This window comes from Balaenoptera ricei, chromosome 3, assembly GCF_028023285.1.
Source record: "Balaenoptera ricei isolate mBalRic1 chromosome 3, mBalRic1.hap2, whole genome shotgun sequence".
Taxonomy (NCBI): Eukaryota; Metazoa; Chordata; class Mammalia; order Artiodactyla; family Balaenopteridae; genus Balaenoptera; species Balaenoptera ricei.
Genome location: NC_082641.1, coordinates 50,124,479 through 50,137,927, shown reverse-complemented (window position 1 = coordinate 50,137,927; position 13,449 = coordinate 50,124,479). Strand labels below are relative to the sequence as shown.

The 13,449-nt window shown below is 35.1% G+C and overlaps 1 protein-coding gene across 2 annotated transcripts in view; it reads right to left on the bottom strand.

Moving 5' to 3' along the window:
* Positions 1–2,571: 2,571 nt before the first annotated feature.
* Positions 2,572–13,449, bottom strand: part of IPO11 (importin 11) — a 487,981-nt gene continuing 477,103 nt past the window's right edge. For both annotated transcript variants that reach the window (XM_059916450.1, XM_059916451.1), the window contains exon 32: positions 2,572–2,849. The gene's annotated coding sequence lies outside the window, so the exon portion shown is untranslated. The remainder of the gene's footprint in view (positions 2,850–13,449) is intronic.

Below are 13,449 nucleotides of genomic sequence, written 5' to 3'. Positions count from 1 at the left end.
CATGTATTAAAACATGAGGGGAATATGCATTCCAGTAAATACTTACATTAGAAAAAATAAAGTCTCATAATTAATGAGAGCTACCTAATAAGGTAGAAAGGAGCAGTATAACAAACGTTTAAAAAGTTATAGGGGCTTCCCTGGTGGCGCAGTGGTTGAGAATCTGCCTGCCAATGCAGGGGACATGGGTTCGAGCCCTGGTCTGGGAAGATCCCACATGCCACGGAGCAACTAGGCCCGTGAGCCACAATTACTGAGCCTGCGCGTCTGGAGCCTGTGCTCCGCAACAGGAGAGGCCGCGATAGTGGGAGGCCTGCACACCGCGATGAAGAGTGGCCCCCACTTGCCACAACTAGAGAAAGCCCTCGCACAGAAACGAAGACCCAACACAGCCATAAGTAAATAAATAAATAAAAATTAAACTTAAAAAAAAAAAAAAAAGTTATAGAAACAGGAGTTATAGAGTTCAGTGAATTCCATGCCCAAAGAAGTAAGTATAACATGGCAAATTTGTCTAAATCAGCTATAGCAGGACTCTGGAAATTGACTAAAAGCAAAAAACAAATGAAGAAATGTTTATTCATAAAAAATTGCTAGAAATGTGGATAAGAACAGTGTCAATCTGAGGCCTCCATGGCTGGGACTGCTCCCACTCCCCACCCCCTAGCTCACTAAGTGAGAATGAAAGTTTTACCAGGGTGGGGCTGAGCATGAAAATCAGCCAGTTTGCTGCCATAAAGAAAGGATCTGATTTGGGATCGGTGATGAAAAGCCCTGCTAAAAAACATTGACACTAAAAGTATCACACTTGGTAGGAAACAGAAAATCTACAGATCTGTAGCCTGAGTAATTGATTTTAGTTGGGGTGAATGATGGACCACCAGAAATTTAGTGGGAAGGTCCTGGAAATGAGAGAGCTATAGGAGGACTAGACATGCTCTTTGTGAATTCCTGGATCACTGTGAAAATATGTGCATATACAGGGGAATTCCAAAAGAGCCAAGCATAAAATAAAAAGCAAGACAGACTTGATAAGTGGCTGAACACTAAATGAACTCCCCAACCCATATCCAACCAGACCCATCACCAGAAGGTAAAAGACTTACCAGATTTGAGGTGTCTGAGCAAAATCTGTGTCTAAATCATTGACTTATCATTAAGCTATGTAAACACTGACATGACCTCTAGGAAGTCAGGCTATAAAAATAAGAATAACACAAGCTATCCACTAGCATTATTATAATAAAGGAGACAGATAATAACAAGTGTTAGTGAGAATGTGGAGAAATTGGGATCTTCATACACTACTAGTATAATTATAAAGTGGGGTAACTGCTTTGAAAAACAGTCTGGCAATTTCTCAAGACATTAAACATAGTTATCATATAACCCAGAAATTCCACTCCTAGGTACATATCCAAGAGAAATAAAAACATAAGTATACACAAAAACTTGTGCACAAATGTTCATAGCAGCATTATCTGTAAGAGCTAAAAAGGGGAAACAACCTAAATGTCTGTCCACTGATGACACTGATAGTTAAATAAAATGTAGTATATCTATAACAGAATATTATCTGGCAATCAAAAGGAGTTAATTACCAATACTTGCTATAATATACATGAACCTTGAAAACATTATTCTAAGTGGAAGAAGCCAGTCACAAAAAAAACATATATTATATAATTTCATTTATTTGAATTTTCTAGAATATCTAAATCTATAGAGACAGAAAGTAGATTAGTGGTTGCCTAGGACTATGGGCAGGGAAGGTTAAGAGAAAATGGGGAGTGACTGATCGTATATACAGAGTTTCTTTTAGAGGTGATGAAGTGTTCTAAAATTAATTGTGGTTATGGTTGCACAACTCTGTGACTATACTAAAAATTATTTACTTGTACACTTTAAATAGGTGAGTTGTATGGTATGTGACTTATATTCCAATTAAGTTGTTATTTTAAAAAGTCAAAGTAAAGCAGCAAACTTAACACTGCAAAAAATAGTAATAACACAAACTAAGCAGAAACATCAATAGCCATACACCACATGGGAAACAGATTGACACAATTTAAGTCCAAACACATTATTAACAACAATAACAAAAACCATAAGGAAAAAAATTAAAATCCAGAGTTGCTACAATGTCCAGTTTTTAATAATAACAACAACAAAAAAGGAATCATGCAGAGAAACAAGACATTGTGACCACATACAAAGAAAAAAAAAAAAGCAGTCCATAAGAATCAACAATGATGTTGGACTTAGCAGACAAAGATGTCAATGTGGTCATTACAAACACACTCAAAGAATTAAAGAATCTTATATATAAGGAAGCACAATAACTAAAATAAAAATTTTACTAGATGGACACAACAGCAGATTTAAGATGGCAAAAGAATCAAGGAACTTGATGTTAGATCAATGGAAATAACATAGTGTGAGAAAAAGAGAGAAAGCAAGATTAAAAAGAATGAACAAAAACTTAATAGGATAACATCAAGCATACCAACATACATGTAATGGAAATCCCAGAAGGAGAAAGAAAAAGAGAGAGAAGAGCCAAAAAAATATTTGAGGAAATAGTGGACAAAAATATTTGCTGAAAGCATTAATTTGTTTTAAAAAAAAAACGTTTTCTACAGATTCATAAAGTTCAGTGGCTTCTAAAAAGGACAAATATAAAGAGATCCATACCTAGCTAAAACATATTAAACTGATAAAATTCAAAGAAAGAAAGCAGCAAGATGAAAATGACTCATCATATACCGGAAAACAACCACGTGGTTAACAGCTGACTTCTCTTTGCAAACAATGGAGACCAGATGGCGGTAGAAGAAATATTCAAAGTGCTGAAAGAAAAAAAAACAAAACTGTCAACCAATAACTCTATATTCAGGAAAACTATCATTTCAAAAATGAAAGCAAAATGAATATATTCGCAGGTTAAAAACAGAAAGAATTTGCTGCTAGTTTACCTAACTTATACGAAAATCTACAGGATGTCCCTTCAGGCTGAAAGAAATAGCATTAACTTGAATATATTGCACAAAATAAAGAATACTGAAAATGGTGTTTAGTTAAATATAAAACAGTATGAATATATTTTTCTCTTAATTATTTTAAGAAACATAACTTTGTATAAGCAATATGTATAATACTTGTATTGTCTGGTTTAAAACACAAACATACAAACTTACTAAGTAAAATTTTGGCTTTTCAATATATACCATTAAGAAAATGAAGTCAAGGAACAGATTAGGAGAAAATATTTGTTAACCTTATATCTGATAAGGATTTGTATCTAGAATATAAAAAGAACACTTTAAAATTCAATAAAAGAATAACAATAAATGGGCAAATATTTTAATAAACATGTCATCAAATAAGATATACAAATAGTAAGAAGCACATGAAAAGATGTTTTACATCATCGGTCATCAGGGAAGTATTATTTAAAGCCACCATAAAACATTATACACATCCACAAGAATGGCTATAATCCAAATGACTAAAAATACCAAGTGCTGACTGAGTATGTGGAGAACCTGAAACCCTCATACATTGTTGATGGGAATGGGAAATTGTGTGACTACTTTGGAAAACAGTTTAATAGCATTTTTAAAAGTTAAACATATAAATATACTTGGGCCAGCAATTCACTCATGGCTAGCCCAAGAAATGAAAACATATGTTCACTCAGAGACATGAATGCAAATGTTTATAGCAGCATTATTTATAGCCCCCAAAAATAGAAACAACCCAAATGTCCATCTGATGGGGAATGAATAAACAAAACATTTCATATCCATAAAATGGAATATTAATTGCTATTAGTAATAAAAAAGAAGCAAACTACTGATACATGCTACAACTTGTATGCACCAAAAAATAGTTATCCTAGTCGAAAGAATCCAGACACAAAAGGCTACATATTAGATAATTCCACTTATAACTGAATAGTCCTATAACCACTTAGGAAAGTGAATCACTGCTTTAAAAATATCCCTCATACCACCAAGAAATCACCTTCCTTGGGTGGCTTTACCTTGCAGTTCTAGAAATATTTTTTAAAACCTTAAAATTCACTTTCAAAAGACTAAATTCTGAGGATCTGACATACAGCATGGTGACTATAGTTAATAATATGGTATTGTATACTTGACAACATACTGCAGAGAGTAGATCTTCAGCGTTTTCACCACAAAATCACACAGAGTTAACTCTGCGAGGTGATGGATATGTTAATTACCTTGATCTTGGTAATCATTCCACAGTGTATATGTATATCAAATCATCATGGTTGTACATTTTAAATATACACAATTATATTTGTCAATTATTCATCAATAAAGCTTTAAACATTCAATCTTGAAAAACCTTTAATTAATAAGAAGGGACTACTCCTGTGCCCATTTTACAGCAGAGCAGGTATATAGAAACAATGAACTACTGAATAACTGATGTTGAGATACTTATATTCCTCATATATTAGTATTATAGATTAATGTGTGTTATGTTATATATTACATATAGAAAATATATATATATGTATTAATTACATATCTAGAAAAATTAAATCATATCTCTACCTCACACCACACACATACAAAATAAATCATTTCCAGGTAAATTAAAATCAATTCAATGTGAAATGCAGAATGTTCAAAAATTTTCAAAGATAGAAAATATCATTATGACCTTGGGGTATGGAAGTATTTTTGGTAATAAGATTTGTAGTTTCCATCATTGAAAGACACCAACAAAAAGAGTGAAAACACAAGTCACACTCAAACCACACCACAGATCTCTGCAACCCATATAACTAACAAGGATTAGAACTACATAAATATGTAAAGAACTCCCATAAATCAATAAGAAAATGACAAAACCAAATATAATAATAGCAAAGACTATGAACAAGTATTTCAGCAAATAGAAAACACAATATATTAAATTTTAATATGAAATATATTTAAATTAAACTCATTCTTAATTTGGGAAATGCAAATTAAAGTCATAATGAGATACCATTTCACACCAGATTAACAAAAATTAGAAAGCCAGAAATACCAAATGTTGGAGAGAATGTAATACAATGGGAACTGTCACACACTCTAGGTGGGAGTGCAAATTAGTCAACCATATTGGAGAAGGGTTTAGGATGGTCTAGTAAAGTCTAACATGTACATACCCTATGATGCAGCAATTCTAATTCTAAATATATACAATAAAGTACATGTGCACCAGGAAACATGTACGTAGCAGCCCTGTTTGTATTAGAAAAAACTAGGAACAACAAAGTGCACATCAGAAAAATAATAAATATTCACAAAAGGGAATTTGATACAGCATTGAAAATGAATAAACCATAAGCCTAGAGAAATCTCAAAAACATAATTTGAGCCAAAGAGACAAGTCATAGATGAATACATACGGTATGATTCAATTATATTAAGTTCAAAATAAGGCAAACTTAAACATTTTAAGAATAAATACATAGGTGGCTGGACCATAAGTAAATCAAGGACTGATTAAAAATCAGGATAGTGGTTACCTCTGACATGGAAAGGGGAAGAATGGTACAGTGAGGGTCATACAGGGAACTTCTAAGATACATATAATGCTCTACTTCTTAAATTGGATACTGGGTACATGGGTGTTCATTTCCTTATTTTTTAAATGGTACGTTACAGTTTATATACTTTTTAATGTATGTTGTATTTCACAATTTAAAAAATTGTCTATTTTAAAACTCCAAAACTAATCTCACTCAAAACTTTCCCCACCCCTGATATAAGCCATTCTTGAGGCCTGGTGGTAGGATGACCAACCATCCCAATTTACCTGGAACTGTCCAGTTTTAGCACTGAGAGCCCCTCATTCTGGGAAACCCTTCCATCCTGGGCAAGCCAGGACAGTTGCTCCCCTTACCTGGAGAATCTTAAGCAAAGAGGACAGGACCCCTGCTGCCCTTCCCTTTCCTTGGAGCAGAGGGAATTATGTTCTACCTCTGGGACCACTCCTCCTCCATCCCTTTTCAGAGCCTTTACTGTGATGCTGAGAGGTGGGGAGGTGAGAAAACAAGAGGAAGAACACATGATTCTTAGTCACCATTGCCATCTTCCTTTGTTGTCATCGCTTCTCTGGCTGAGACTGACTTGTTACAATGACCCTGGTACAATATAAGCTGGCCCTCGTATAGGGCACATGTGTGAGGATGCCAGTGGAGCCCTGGGGGGCCTCTCCAGCATGTAATTCCCCTGGATGGGAATTCTGACTCCAGCTCAACACCTTCCTGGCCTGGGGACACACTCCACTCCTATTCCTGTTCTTACCCTACCTGATGTCCCCCCAACTTGGGAGAAGACAGATGTCTCAAGGCCTGCTTTCTTCTCTGGCTTCCACTTGACTTGGGCAACCCCATCTCATTGCTATACCATCAGTAGGAGTCCAGGCTTCTCTGTTGTTGCCCTCTCTCAGCCATGCCCTCTCTCCCCACTCCTCAATTGGATATTGCTTAGAGGATATCCAACAGGAAAATGAGGTGCCAATCTACCCTTCCATGGCATCACAAATCTTTATGAAAGATTCCCCTGGGGCTGCTCTTATTCCACAAGCATCCTTGCCACGGGGGAAGAGGGATGAGCCTCAACACACTATCCCTATTGGGCCAGCACCAACAGTTCTCTTCCCAAACACTTCCCGGGCCTCTGCTCACTTAGGCATGGAGTGGGATAAGTGAGAAGCAGATTTATGGTAACAGGACTGGTTCTCCTCCACATCTCTGTACTGCCTTGACAGTTGTCTGCCACACTGAAGTACTAAGTACCTCTTTTTCCATTGGTCTAAAGAAATCATGGCATCAGCACCTCATTCTCTGTGGGGCACAGTCTCTGAAAATTAAATATTTCCACGCTGCTTCAGGCTCTTTGGACATAAATGTCAAAAGACACACTAAAGATCTGTTCCTGATACTTGAGAGAAGATCTCCATTATGGCAACTCCCCAGGTTAATGACACATTTTCAGTAAGACGCTATCACCTGTTAGCAACATGCCCATTTCCTTGAGTAGGTGGTTTTAGTGAATAAGGATGTTGTCTATATCAGTGCTTTGCAACCCAGGCTACAAATGAGAAATCCCTAGGGAGCATTTACAAAGTCCTGAGGCCCTGGGCCTACCCCAGGCCAACTGAATCAGCATCTCTGCAGGTGGAGGCCCAGAGCAGGAATTTTTTGAAAGGTCCCCCAGTGCAGTTTATAACATGTAAATCATACATCAATAAAGTTCATTTTTTTAAAACTTCCCAGGTAATTCTAATAGTGCTTCAATAACTTTTATATTAGGCCAGAATAACTTGGGAGAAATATTAGTACCATCGTAAAGAACATCCTAATGTGCCAGATCTGAAATGAGCATGCCCTTATGCTTTATATGATGTTTCATGGCCTTAGAAAACTGGTTAATTTATAGTCTGTGTTCATAGGGAAAAGGCATTCCATAATCACCAGATTATATTTGCAATATGTGGCACCATTTACATTTAGAGAGAGAATTTCAGTTCCTAAAACACTTTCATATCTATCAAAAAACTTTGTTTCCTTTGAGACTCACATCAACTGATGAAAATAGGCAGAGACAAGAATCCTTGATGAAACTAATACTTCAGTTCAGCTAACTGACTTACCTAGCTGGTATGCTATGTCCTTTACCTAGAGACTGTCTCCAAACCTCCTAACAACCTGTCAAAAGCTGGAAAACCCAGACCTGTTCTAGGCATCATCTAATATGAAAAAAGGACGAAAGTGAATTCACATCCAAAGCATAGTGATTTGACATTAATGTGTGAGATTTGGCTGCATTAACAGCTAGTCCTAATCTTAATCCTCCACTGATAATATCCTTCTTCTAGATTTTCAGTCTATCAGTCCCCTAATAAATGTGATTAGCAAACCCTCCATGATTGAAAGCATCCAATGTTAGATATAGCTCCTTCTCTAAAGGGAAAAAATGAAACCATTTGTCAAAGATTTGCTAGAAAGGTTAATAGAACATAAAAATTATATCCAAACATTTAGAGAATGGTTAATTTGAATGAGAAAAAAAAGTAAAATAAATTTATCTAAATAACTCACAACTATGACCATGTATTTTTGACAAAAGCACAAAAGCAATGTGTGTTTTCAACAACAGGTACTGGAACAATTGAACATCTATATATAAAAATAATGAACTTCGACATGAACTTCACACCTTATACAAAAATTAACTCAAAATGGAGTGAATCTTTTGGAGATCCTGATTTCAAATTTTTTGGGTATATACACAAAAGTGGGATTGCTGGATCATACAGTAGTTCTATCTTTAATCTTTTGAGGAACCTCCATACTGTTTCCCATAAAAGCTGTAGCATTTTACATTCCCACCAACAGTGTACAAGGGTTCCAATTCCTCCACATCCTTGACAACACTTCTTATCTTTTGTTTTTCGATTATAGCCATCCTACCAAGTGCAAACCGATATCTCATTGTGGTTTTGATTTTAATTTCCCTAAAGATTAGTGACTTTGAACATTTTTTCATATATCTGTTGGCCATTTGCATGTCTTCTTTGGAGAAATGTTTATTAAGCCTTTTGCCCATTTTGTAATTGGGTTACTTGTTACTTTGCTATTGAGTTCTAGGAGTTCTTTATATATTGATATTTTAGATATTAACCCCTTATTAGATATATGAATCGAAAGTATTTTCTCCCATTCAGTAGGTTACTGTTTCATTCTTTTGATTGTTTCCTTGCCTGTGCAGAAGTTTTTGATTTGATATTGTCCTGCTTATCTATTTTAGCTTGTGTCGCATGTCCTTTTGGTGTCATAAACAAAAATATCATTGCTGAGGTTAATGGCAACAAGTTATTCTTCTATGTTTACTTTGAGGAATTTTACAGTTTCAGGTCTTGCATTTAAGTCTTTAATCCATTTTAAGTTGATTTTTATGTATGGTGTAAGACTGGAGTACAATTTTATTCTTTCACATGTGGATATCCAATTTTCTGATAACCATTTGTTGAAGAGGTTATCCTTTCCCCATTGTGTATTCTTGGCACCCTCATTAAAGACCAGTTCACTGCATATGAGTGGGTTTACTTCTGGGCTCTCTATTTTGTTCCATCGGTCTATATGTCTGTATTTACACCAGCACCATACTGTTTTAATTACTGTGGCCTTGTGATATATTTTGAAATCAGGAATTGCGATGCCTCCAGCTTTGTTCTTCTTTCTCAGTATTGCTTTGACTATTTGTGGTCATCTGTGGTTCCAGGTGAATTTTAGAATTTTTTTTTCTATTTCTGTGAGAAATGCTATTGGGATTTTGATGGGAATACCACTGAATTGGTAGATCACTTTGGGTAGTATGGATATTTTAACAATATTAAATCTGTTAATCCATGAATATGAATATGGAATGTCTTTCCATGTATTTGTCTCTAATTTCTTTCATCAATGTTTGGTAGTTCTCAGAATTGAAGTCAGAATCTCAAAGAGATATCAACACTCACATATTCATTGCAGCATTATTCACACTAGCCAACATATGGGAACAACCTAAATGTTCATCAGTGGATGAACGGGTAAAGAAAATGTGGTATATACATATACAAATGGAATAATATTCAGCATTAAAAAGAAGGAAATCCTGCCATATGTGACAACATGGATGAACCTGGAGGACATTATGCTAAGTGAAATAAGCCAGCCACAGAAGGACAAATACTGCATGATTCCACTTACATGAGGTATCTAAAAATAGTCAAACTGATAGAAACAGAGAATGGTGGTTGCCAGGGCCTGGAGGGAAGGGGAAATAGGGAGTTGTTGTTCAACAGGTATAAAGTTTCAGTTATGCAAGATGAATACTTTTTAGAGATCTGCTGTACATCAGAGTGCCTATAGTTAATTATTCAGTAGTGTACACTTAAAAATTTTTCAAGAGGGTAGATGTCACGTTAAGTGTTCTTACCACTAAGAAAAGGTGGGGAGGATGAGGAAACTTTTGGAGGTGAAAGATTACCTTAATTGTGGTAATGGTTTCATAAGTGTCTACATATCTCTAACCTCATCAAATTGTATACATTAAATATGTCCAGTTGTTATTTATCAATTATACCTCAATAAGGGTGTTTTTTTAAAAAGAATTTAAAAATATATAAACAAAGAACACAACAGCAACAAAAATGGATTCTTGACCTAAATGTAAAACATAAAATTATAAAACTTTTGGAGAAATGAGTTGTTACCTAGGGTTAGGCAGCATTCTTAGACATGATTCTAAAAGCACTGTCCACACAAGAAAATAATTATTGTGTTTGTGGTTTTTGGTTTGTTTTTCAAATTTTTATGAATTTTACTTAACAATTATTATAGTATTTTTAAACTTTTTAATTGAAGTATGATTTATAACGTTGTATTAGTTTCTGGTGTACAGCAAAATGATTCAGTTATATATATACACATTTATATATATACTTTTTTATATATATATATATATATATATATATATATATATATAAATCTTTTTCACATTCTTTTCCATTATAGGTTATTATAAGATATTGAATATAATTCCCTGTGGTAAACAGTAGATCCTTGTTGTTTATCTATTTTAATATGACAGTGTGTATATGTTAATCCCAAACTGCTAATCTATCTCTCCCCCTACTCCCACTATCCCCTTTGGTAACCATAGTTTGTAGAAAATAATTATTTATCAAAACTAAGAACTTTTGCTCTGTAAATGCAACTGTTAAAGCTAAAAACAGAGAATCACATGTCAAACAAAGAACTTGTGCCCAGAATATATAAAGAATTCTCAAAACTCAGAAGAAAACAACCCAATTAATAAATGAACAAAGACAATAAGTGAGTAAGAGACAATTCACCAAAGAGGATATATAGATGTCAAATAAGCACATGAAAAGTTGTTTAACACTATTATCCATTCAAGAGATGCAAATTAAAACTATGATATATACCACAATACATTCTTTAGGATGGCTAGAATAAAAAATATTAACAATATCAGGTGCTGGCAAAGATATGGCACACCTAGAATTCTCATTCACTGCTAGTGGGAACACACATTGTATAGACACTCTGGAAGATAGTTTGACAGTTTCTAAAAAGTTGAACATACACATATCATAGGACCCAGCAACCACACCCATGGGTATTGACAATGGAGAAATGAAAAGTTAGGCTCATATAAATACCTAAATATAAATGTTTACAGGAGCTTTGTTCATAATCACCAAAAGCTGGAAACAACCCAAATGCCTATCCACGAATAAATACATAAACAAACTACAGTATTTCCATTTAATGGAATATTGGTCAGCAGAGAAAAAGGAAGGAACTGTTGATATATGTAACAACCTGAATGGACCTCAAAAAAAGAAGCCAGCTTCAAAAGATTACCTCTTGTATGATTTTGCTTATATGACACTGTTTGAAAGACAAAACTATAGTGATGGAGAACAGGTCAGTGGTCACCAGGGATTAGAGGGGGAGTAAGATGCTACTATGGGGACAGCAGGAGGGAGTTTATCCTGATTGCGGTAGTGGCTACATGAATCAACTCATGTGTTACAATGCATAGAATTCTATACCACTTCCCAAATTTCAATATATTACTGTATACAATTTTTACTGTTTTTAATTTACCTATATAGAAGCAGAAATGAACCTTGAGAAACATCCACTTTTATCCCTTTACAGTCTATTCTCCACAGAGCAATCAGAGTTGCCCTTTTAAATGCAAATTTGTTCATGTCATGCATCTGCTCAAGACATCCAGGGCCTTCCCAACGATCTTAGAATAAAATCCAAAATCTTTAAGGCCTTTGTGATCCTACCCATGCCCCACTCCCTGCCCTCAATCCTTCTATTCTCTCCCTGGATCCCTATGCTCCAGCCACACTGACCTCCTTGCTGTTCCTCAAAATATACTCCTGCTTCAGGGTCCTTGCATTTGCTGTTCCCTTTGCCTAGAACTCCCTTCCCTCGGATATCACAGGGCAGGCTGCCTCACTTCAGTCAGGTCTCCATTCACATGTCATTCCTCTAGGGAGGCCTTCTGGGACCACCCTATCTCAGAGAGCAAACCCCCTCACATTGCTTTTTTTTTTTTTTATAACATCTTTATTGAAGTATAATTGCTTTACAATGGTGTGTTAGTTTCTGCTTTAAAACAAAGTGAATCAGTTATACATATACATATGTTCCCTGCTTTTTTTTAAATTGCTGTGCTTATCTCAACTGATTGATTAAATCTTCTTATTCCCCTCCTACCCGTTCCCTCTCTCTCCCCCTCAATGAGGATGGCACTTCTTGGTTTTTTTAAATGAATGAATTCCCAGAACCTAGAATAGTACCTGGTACATAGCAGGCATTCAAATTATTGTCAAATCAATGTACAGAGTAAAATGACTTTTATCATGTGATTGAGAAAATCACAGGTAACTTTCATTGTCGTCTTTGTCCTCATCAGCCCCTTGCCTGGCCCTTCACCCTTGTGCATCAGATGACAACAGCTACTCAGCCCTGCTCCTGCCATCAGTCAATTCTGAAAAGTCTCAACTTCCTTCCTCCCTAGTAAACACAGACAGGAGGTTTAAATATATATTAAAATTCACTGGGAGTTGTTTATTTTGTTATTAAAATATTACTAAATGTTGTTCTAGCTGCCCATTGTTCATTGTCAATGAGGTTTAAATCATTCTCACAACGTATGAAGAGACACCATTTTAGAGCAAAAAAATAAGAGTCACTTCTTTGATTTCTGTGTTTGGGGGCAGGGGAGGGTATGCTCAGCCATTTATTTTAGGCATATTTCACAGAATTCAAGAGATCCCATTTTAGAAAATTACTGCAGCCTCATCCCATTATATCTTCAGAACTAAATTACTTACATTTCATTTTATTCTGAAAATAGCTTGTTATAAGCCAATTCTTTGGACACTGGAACCTACATTTTGCCTGGAGAGGGGTGGAGTATAAAGTCACATTTGTTAAATATGAAGCTCTTCAACTGGTGATTTGTTGTTCTTTCCAGAATTATGGGTAAATGTTAAACTTTGAAATGTCATCTCTTCATTGCCAGATAGCCAATCTTTTCCCTGGGAAACTGCTAGTTCTGAGATCACTGATTGTATCTTTTCAATTGCACCATATTCCAAATATGAAATTTTAGCAATTGTAACATGACCAGAATAAAACAGAAAAAGTCTTAAAGCCAGGTATTTTATAAATAGGAGATGTCTTATATTAATAAAAATAAAGTCTGTCTTCCTTGCTTGCAAAACATACTATCTTAAAGTTTATTCCTAGTTTTAAAAGATATTTTCAACAAATGGTAAATTTTAAAAAATATTAGGCTTTTTATTATAAAGAAGAAC